We start from the raw sequence: 9,372 nt of genomic DNA, 5'->3' as shown, positions 1-9,372 counted from the left end.
CTGCTTTATGTTCACGAATGCGGTCCGAGATATGGCGTTTGGTTTTTCCAATGTAACTACTACCACAGAGGTAACTTAGTTTGTAGACACCAGGGTATTGTATGTCCGGAATCACATCTTTTACAGACGGAACCAGATCACGGATTTTATGTAATGTGTTGAAACGGACCTGGATCTTGTGTTTATTCAAGATTTTGGAGATCTTTTTTGTGATCCCAGCAATGTAGGGTAAAGTGATGGTTTTGAAAGGCTCCTCAAGAGGGTTCTTCTTCATGGTTTGAGTGATAGCTTTGCGGATTGTATAGTCGGAGTAACCATTAGCCCTAAGAGCTTGGTGTACGTGCTTGAGTTCACTGCTTATGTGTTCCTGGTCGGATATGCATTGGGCTCTATGATACAGAGTCTTGATGAGAGAATTCTTCTGTGATGGATGGTGGTGGGAATCCGGTTTCAGATAAGCATCCGTATGGGTAGCTTTCCTGTAGACAGAGTGGCTCATTGAACCATCAGGTCTCTTTTTAATTAGGACATCCAAAAAAGGTATCTTGCCATCTATTTCGACTTCCATGGTAAATCTGATGGCTGGGTGTATGGAATTGATGTGGTCGAAGAATTGGTCTAGAGCAGGCCGGCCATGTGGCCAGATGACAAAAGTGTCATCCACGTACCTCTTCCATAAGGTTGGGCGCAGAGTGGCAGTCTGGATGGCGTCAGTCTCAAATTTCTCCATGAAAATGTTAGCTATAACTGGAGAAAGGGGGGAGCCCATTGGGGTGCCCTCAGTTTGTTTGTAGAAAGTTCCATTCCAAGTGAAGTATGTATTGGTTAAACAGTGTCTCACCAGGGGGGGTACCTCAGTGTTTAGTCCTTGATGAACCAAGTCTTCAATGATTGCAATGGTGTCAGGTACAGGAACCTTGGTGAATAAGGAAACTACATCAAAACTGACAAGCAGGTCGTCTGGGGACAGGGAAATACCCTTGATTGTTGATACCAGGTGAGTAGAAATTTGTACCGCAGAGGTGGTCTTTCCAGTGAAAGGACGCAGGATTTCAGACAAAAAACGAGCTAGTTTGTAGGTGGGGGAGCTGATAGTAGAGACTATGGGACGAAGAGGTGTATAAACTTTATGTATTTTTGGTAAGCCGTATAATCTTGGTGGCCTGGCAGCAGAAGGTTTCAACGAAAACTGTTTAGATTGATCAATTAATGCGGTTGAATCAGAAATTATTTTGTTGGTTTGTGTGACGAGGCTGTTGGTGGGATCTCTTTTTATTTTTGTATAACTACCATCGTCGAGTAATTCTTTAATTTTGTTGTTGTATTCTATTTTATCCATGATGACAGTAGCATTGCCTTTGTCAGCTGAGAGAACTACAATATCATTCCTCTTTTTTAATTTATATAATTCAAAACGCTCATCTTTGCTGAGGTTGCTAGCTGGCATCTTAGCGTTTTTGAGGGTTGCAGCGATTTCAGATCTTGCTACGTCTGCAGCGATGTGACCCAGGCCCCTGAGAGCAACGTCTACTTGGGCAATTATATCATTAACTGGTATGTGTTTAGGTGTGACTGCAAAGTTTAGACCTTTAGCTAAAACGGATTTCAGACCATCGGAAATAGAACTGTTACTGCGATTAATTACGACTTTATTAACATCTAACTTTTTGGTGTGTGGGTCCGGTCTTTTGTTGAAGAGGAGGTTAAATTTGGAAATCAGGTTTTCCTTACATTTGGTCGACATAGTAGCAGCTGAAGAGGCAGTCATATTGTCTACATGTTCCCAATCCGATGTGGACATTATTGCCGTCAATGATAAGTGTGATTTGTAGAGTGTCTTGTCTAACTGATCTAGTTCTGTGCGTATAAGTCTGATTTTTTCTGAGATAAGAGCTAAGCTAGTTTTGAAAAGAATTCGTTTCGCATTAGAAGAAGTTACAGTAGCAGAGGTGAGTGTAAATGCGATTGGTATTACCCCAGAGTCGCGGCATCTCTTCAGGAAGGTGAGAGACTCGATCAGCTGAGCTTTCTTATCCCGGAGTTTGTTGAAGGATCTTAAAGTTACGTGAAAACCCTCCCCGTAGAGGCGATTAAATTTTGATTTAAAGCTTTTGTGACTGCAGTAATTCATATTCTTAGTTATTTTCGGTAAAGTCACGCTGAAGAGAAACAACAAAATAACAGTTTTGATGTAGTTTCCTTATTCACCAAGGTTCCTGTACCTGACACCATTGCAATCATTGAAGACTTGGTTCATCAAGGACTAAACACTGAGGTACCCCCCCTGGTGAGACACTGTTTAACCAATACATACTTCACTTGGAATGGAACTTTCTACAAACAAACTGAGGGCACCCCAATGGGCTCCCCCCTTTCTCCAGTTATAGCTAACATTTTCATGGAGAAATTTGAGACTGACGCCATCCAGACTGCCACTCTGCGCCCAACCTTATGGAAGAGGTACGTGGATGACACTTTTGTCATCTGGCCACATGGCCGGCCTGCTCTAGACCAATTCTTCGACCACATCAATTCCATACACCCAGCCATCAGATTTACCATGGAAGTCGAAATAGATGGCAAGATACCTTTTTTGGATGTCCTAATTAAAAAGAGACCTGATGGTTCAATGAGCCACTCTGTCTACAGGAAAGCTACCCATACGGATGCTTATCTGAAACCGGATTCCCACCACCATCCATCACAGAAGAATTCTCTCATCAAGACTCTGTATCATAGAGCCCAATGCATATCCGACCAGGAACACATAAGCAGTGAACTCAAGCACGTACACCAAGCTCTTAGGGCTAATGGTTACTCCGACTATACAATCCGCAAAGCTATCACTCAAACCATGAAGAAGAACCCTCTTGAGGAGCCTTTCAAAACCATCACTTTACCCTACATTGCTGGGATCACAAAAAAGATCTCCAAAATCTTGAATAAACACAAGATCCAGGTCCGTTTCAACACATTACATAAAATCCGTGATCTGGTTCCGTCTGTAAAAGATGTGATTCCGGACATACAATACCCTGGTGTCTACAAACTAAGTTGCCTCTGTGGTAGTAGTTACATTGGAGAAACCAAACGCCATATCTCGGACCGCATTCGTGAACATAAAGCAGACCTTAAACACGGTAGGACCAACACCTCGGCCGTAGCAGATCATTGTTCTAATTCAGTAGGCTCACATGCCATTGACTTTTCCAAGACGGAGGTTCTTTGTAAGCCATCTGGCTTCCATGAGAGATTCGTTCATGAGGCTATCCACATATACAAGCACAGAGACAATTTCAACCGAGAAGATGGATTCTATCTTAGCAATCATTGGAAAGATTTGATAAATCATTTCAGTTCTTGATTGATTGTTCACGCTTACAGTGGCTTTCAGACAGCATACATAAAAACAAATTTCGTCTCCCCCCTCCTCTTTTCAAAAAATAGATGGACTAGTCCTGGGCAAACTGCCAATCGTTGCGCGTGACGCAAACGTTATTTTTTATATATATAAATAAATAAATATGCCGTTTTCAAAATAAATTTATGCAAACCGACACACCTGATGATGACCGTTTGAGTTATGGTCGAAACGTCGTGAGAATTTTTTATTGTTTTATATATATTTTGTTATTTTGTTGTTTCTCTTCAGCGTGACTTTACCGAAAATAACTAAGAATATGAATTACTGCAGTCACGAAAGCTTTAAATCAAAATTTAATCGCCTCTACGGGGAGGGTTTTCACATAACTTTAAGATCCTTCAACAAACTCCGGGATAAGAAAGCTCAGCTGATCGAGTCTCTCACCTTCCTGAAGAGATGCCGCGACTCTGGGGTAATACCAATCGCATTTACACTCACCTCTGCTACTGTAACTTCTTCTAATGCGAAACGAATTCTTTTCAAAACTAGCTTAGCTCTTATCTCAGAAAAAATCAGACTTATACGCACAGAACTAGATCAGTTAGACAAGACACTCTACAAATCACACTTATCATTGACGGCAATAATGTCCACATCGGATTGGGAACATGTAGACAATATGACTGCCTCTTCAGCTGCTACTATGTCGACCAAATGTAAGGAAAACCTGATTTCCAAATTTAACCTCCTCTTCAACAAAAGACCGGACCCACACACCAAAAAGTTAGACGTTAATAAAGTCGTAATTAATCGCAGTAACAGTTCTATTTCCGATGGTCTGAAATCCGTTTTAGCTAAAGGTCTAAACTTTGCAGTCACACCTAAACACATACCAGTTAATGATATAATTGCCCAAGTAGACGTTGCTCTCAGGGGCCTGGGTCACATCGCTGCAGACGTAGCAAGATCTGAAATCGCTGCAACCCTCAAAAACGCTAAGATGCCAGCTAGCAACCTCAGCAAAGATGAGCGTTTTGAATTATATAAATTAAAAAAGAGGAATTATATTGTAGTTCTCTCAGCTGACAAAGGCAATGCTACTGTCATCATGGATAAAATAGAATACAACAACAAAATTAAAGAATTACTCGACGATGGTAGTTATACAAAAATAAAAAGAGATCCCACCAACAGCCTCGTCACACAAACCAACAAAATAATTTCTGATTCAACCGCATTAATTGATCAATCTAAACAGTTTTCGTTGAAACCTTCTGCTGCCAGGCCACCAAGATTATACGGCTTACCAAAAATACATAAAGTTGATACACCTCTTCGTCCCATAGTCTCTACTATCAGCTCCCCCACCTACAAACTAGCTCGTTTTTTGTCTGAAATCCTGCGTCCTTTCACTGGAAAGACCACCTCTGCGGTACAAAATTCTACTCACCTGGTATCAACAATCAAGGGTATTTCCCTGTCCCCAGACGACCTGCTTGTCAGTTTTGATGTAGTTTCCTTATTCACCAAGGTTCCTGTACCTGACACCATTGCAATCATTGAAGACTTGGTTCATCAAGGACTAAACACTGAGGTACCCCCCCTGGTGAGACACTGTTTAACCAATACATACTTCACTTGGAATGGAACTTTCTACAAACAAACTGAGGGCACCCCAATGGGCTCCCCCCTTTCTCCAGTTATAGCTAACATTTTCATGGAGAAATTTGAGACTGACGCCATCCAGACTGCCACTCTGCGCCCAACCTTATGGAAGAGGTACGTGGATGACACTTTTGTCATCTGGCCACATGGCCGGCCTGCTCTAGACCAATTCTTCGACCACATCAATTCCATACACCCAGCCATCAGATTTACCATGGAAGTCGAAATAGATGGCAAGATACCTTTTTTGGATGTCCTAATTAAAAAGAGACCTGATGGTTCAATGAGCCACTCTGTCTACAGGAAAGCTACCCATACGGATGCTTATCTGAAACCGGATTCCCACCACCATCCATCACAGAAGAATTCTCTCATCAAGACTCTGTATCATAGAGCCCAATGCATATCCGACCAGGAACACATAAGCAGTGAACTCAAGCACGTACACCAAGCTCTTAGGGCTAATGGTTACTCCGACTATACAATCCGCAAAGCTATCACTCAAACCATGAAGAAGAACCCTCTTGAGGAGCCTTTCAAAACCATCACTTTACCCTACATTGCTGGGATCACAAAAAAGATCTCCAAAATCTTGAATAAACACAAGATCCAGGTCCGTTTCAACACATTACATAAAATCCGTGATCTGGTTCCGTCTGTAAAAGATGTGATTCCGGACATACAATACCCTGGTGTCTACAAACTAAGTTGCCTCTGTGGTAGTAGTTACATTGGAGAAACCAAACGCCATATCTCGGACCGCATTCGTGAACATAAAGCAGACCTTAAACACGGTAGGACCAACACCTCGGCCGTAGCAGATCATTGTTCTAATTCAGTAGGCTCACATGCCATTGACTTTTCCAAGACGGAGGTTCTTTGTAAGCCATCTGGCTTCCATGAGAGATTCGTTCATGAGGCTATCCACATATACAAGTGTAGGGGTGCTATGGGGAATAAACACATGACACGGGAAGGTGTGGTTCACCCACACCTTGGTGGCTACAACAACGTCCGCTAAGGCTCCAGTGGGTATAAAGTGCGGGGAGCCAGGGAGCTGGGGGCAGAGTGTGGGGCCCGAGGCTGAAGCAACCAGTGAAGAAAGAAGGCCAGCTAGGTGAGACCCTGGAACTCCTGTGACCGCTGCCCTTTTCAGGGCCGGCACAGCAAGCCAGTGGTGCGGCCCCAGAGCCCCAGAGTCAGAGTCCTTCTAAGGGCCGGTCTGGTCGGCGGGGTGCCGAGATCTGTGCCTAACCAGGGCCGGATCTGATAGCCTCCCTTAGAGCCCTACCAGGAGGAACTGGGAGCCTAGAGCTTAGGCTAGAGAGCCTGGGGTGTGTTCCTGAGTTATACGGGTGGAGGGGCCGCTACCCCTTCTAGTGTAACCCTTGTTAAGGTTTAAATAAATAGTGCTGCTTCTATTCTGCCGTCTCCGTGTCCTGGAACCCACTACAACTGGTGTCAGGAGTGGTCTTAAAATGGACACAAGGAGTACAAACCGATCACAGGAACCCCAGGAGGAGGACGGCTCGCCTGGGATTGCGCCAGAGGCCGCGGCCGACGATCCTGGGATGTCCCAGACGCCCCAACAGCAGCCGCCGCTGGAGGAGTGGCCGCCGATGGAGGACGGGTTGCAGGCGGCTCACTCTCGACTGGCTGAGCTGCTGTATGCCGCGGCTTCCACGCTGGAGGAAATCAACCGCGCGGGGCTGCGGGCGCAAAGGCGGCAGAGAGACGAACGCCGTTCAACGGCCATTCCCGCCGAAACACAGCCACCAGATTTCGGATTTTCCGCCATGACAGTGTCCGCCACGGCGATTGGAGGGTCGCAGCGCCACGTGGACGCTGTGGGCCAATCAGCGGTGGTGACGTCATCACCAACGGACGCCCGCTGTCAGGACCAATCGGCGGGCGCATCGTCATCACCTGCGCGACCGCCGATGGGTGTCCCCAGCCCCACAGACACCGGTGGAGAGGCCGGAAATGGCGCGCGGCACCTCTCAGAGACGAAGCCATCGTTTCAACAACGCCTGCCGGTGTTGAAGGAGTTCGTTTCAGACGGCGGCGACTGGGGGGCCTTTCAACGCCGCTTTCTCGCTCATCAAGAGATGGCCGGCTGGACGGACAACGAGGCGTTGAGTGCGCTACCGGCCATGCTGGACGATGACGCCCTTGCTACGCTCATCACAGCTCCCAGATCAACGCGATCTACGCTACAGTCGGCGCTCCAGGTCCTCACCATAGTCTACGGGCCATCGTCGGACTGCCGCAAACTCTTCCACGAGCGGTGCAGGGGCCAGAAGGAGCCACCGCTGGCGTATCGCACGGCTCTCCTGGCCCTCGCAAAAGCGGCTTTCCCGCGGATGGACGGCGAAGGGGTGGACGCGATGGTGACGGAGAAGCTCCTGGCGTTGGCCCAGGAGCTACAGATCGTCATCGTCGCAGAGGACGACGCGGACATGTGCTCCTTGCGGGCAGCAAGACACATCCACGCGCACCTGATAGCGCAGCGTCGATCACCTCTCGTCCCCAAGGGCGCAGCTGCGGTGTGCGCTGGGACGCCGACCATCCCCCCCTCCGAGGAGGTCTTCGCGGCGGGTCGCCCGGTGGAGTGGAGATCCGGAGGGAGGCCGGCTCGGACCACACCGGATCGCCAGGAGCACCCCAAGGCGCTCATCACGTGCTACAACTGTGGCCGCAAGGGCCACGTGGCTGCGGAATGCCGGGCGCCTCGTCAACGACAGCCGGGACAGTCGGACGGCGCTCCAGCCTACAGGCCTCCGCATCGCAACCCGGCAAGTCGCGGCACCCCACATGCTCGGCCTGTGCACACACCTGTCCCCACCTCGCGCGTTTCGGTGTACGGGCCTCGGGGTACGCCCATTGGTTTGTTGGGTGGCGGCGGGGTCGAGAGGGTGCTCGGGCCGGGGCAGTGGACGGAATTGGCCCACCGCATTGTTGCTGCGTCGGCAGGCTCGTCCGTGGTCGCGGGTCACATTGACGGGGTCGAGGTGCGTATCCTCGTCGATACGGGAGCTTCGGCGACCATTGTGTCAGACTTGATTTATAATATTCTTCCCGTTCAAAGCCGCCCCTTGCTCCCAGTCACCGTTCCGTGTTACGCAGCGAACGGGGGTTCGCTGGGTATCATAGGCCAAATTCGAGCACAAATTTGCATTGGCGATATCAAACTCTCCGGGCCGATATTAGTCTCGTCCTCGCTGGCGGTTCCGTGCTTGTTGGGGACGGACTTTTTGGGCAAAATGCCGATTAAAATTCTAATTGATCAGGGTTGCATCGAGCTTCCCTCGGGCCGACGGGTAACATTCCTGCCTTCCCCTGTCACCTCAAGGGCAGCGTGCGCGTCGATACAAGCGTTCGTCACTCGGACGGTGCGTGTACCTCCCGGGGCGCAAATGCTCGTGCCCCTTCGCTTGCGTCGGCCTTTCGTGCCCGGTGTTCTGGACCAGGGAATTCTGTTAGGGCCCTCGAGGGCTGGGGAAAACGGGCTGGATCTGGTGGCCGCTCAAACGCTCGTTAAGGGGAGCGATGACCCGTTTATCCTCGTCCTTAACGTTGGCGTACAGACGGCCGTCGTTCCTCAGGGAACTGTGCTCGCGCACGCGACACCGGTCCCCGTGGTAGACACGGTTATGGGTAATGTGGGGACCGATCCTCTGGCTCAACCGCATTCTGAGGGGGACGATAGTTGGATGGACACACTATGTTCGGGCACGAGTGATCTGTCCGACTCCCAGCGTGCCGGCCTACGCACCCTTCTGACGGAATTTTCCGATGTTTTTAGTAAACACAAATATGACATTGGGTGCACGAAATTGTTGCGTCACCACATTGACACGGGTGACAATGCCCCGGTACGCCAGAATCCTTTTCGGTTAAGTCCGGCCGAAAAAGATCATGTCAAATTGGCAGTGGATGACATGCTGGCTGCAGACATTATAGCCCCTTCCACCAGTCCATGGGGAGCACCCATAGTGCTTGTCAAAAAGCACGATGGGTCCTTGCGATTCTGTGTGGATTTTCGCCGCCTTAATAAGATCTCCGTGGCCGACGCGTATCCACTTCCCCGGATGGACGAATCTCTGGATGCTCTGGCTGGCGCACGTTTTTTTTCTACGTTGGACTTGTTATCCGGATTTTGGCAACTCCCATTGGATGATGAGTCCAAGCCAAAGACTGCGTTTCGCACACCACACGGCCTATTCCAATTTAACCGGTTACCTATGGGATTACACTCCGCTCCGGCGACATTTCAGCGCCTTATGGAACTGGTTTTGGCTGGCTTACAGTGGAACGTCTGTTTGATCTATCTGGATGACGTC

This window comes from Petromyzon marinus, unplaced genomic scaffold (genome assembly GCF_048934315.1).
Source record: "Petromyzon marinus isolate PM22_M1 ecotype Great Lakes invasive population unplaced genomic scaffold, UKy_Petmar_22M1.pri1.0 PM_G_Scaffold_15, whole genome shotgun sequence".
Classification (NCBI taxonomy): domain Eukaryota; kingdom Metazoa; phylum Chordata; class Hyperoartia; order Petromyzontiformes; family Petromyzontidae; genus Petromyzon; species Petromyzon marinus.
This window is presented reverse-complemented; position numbering follows the sequence as displayed.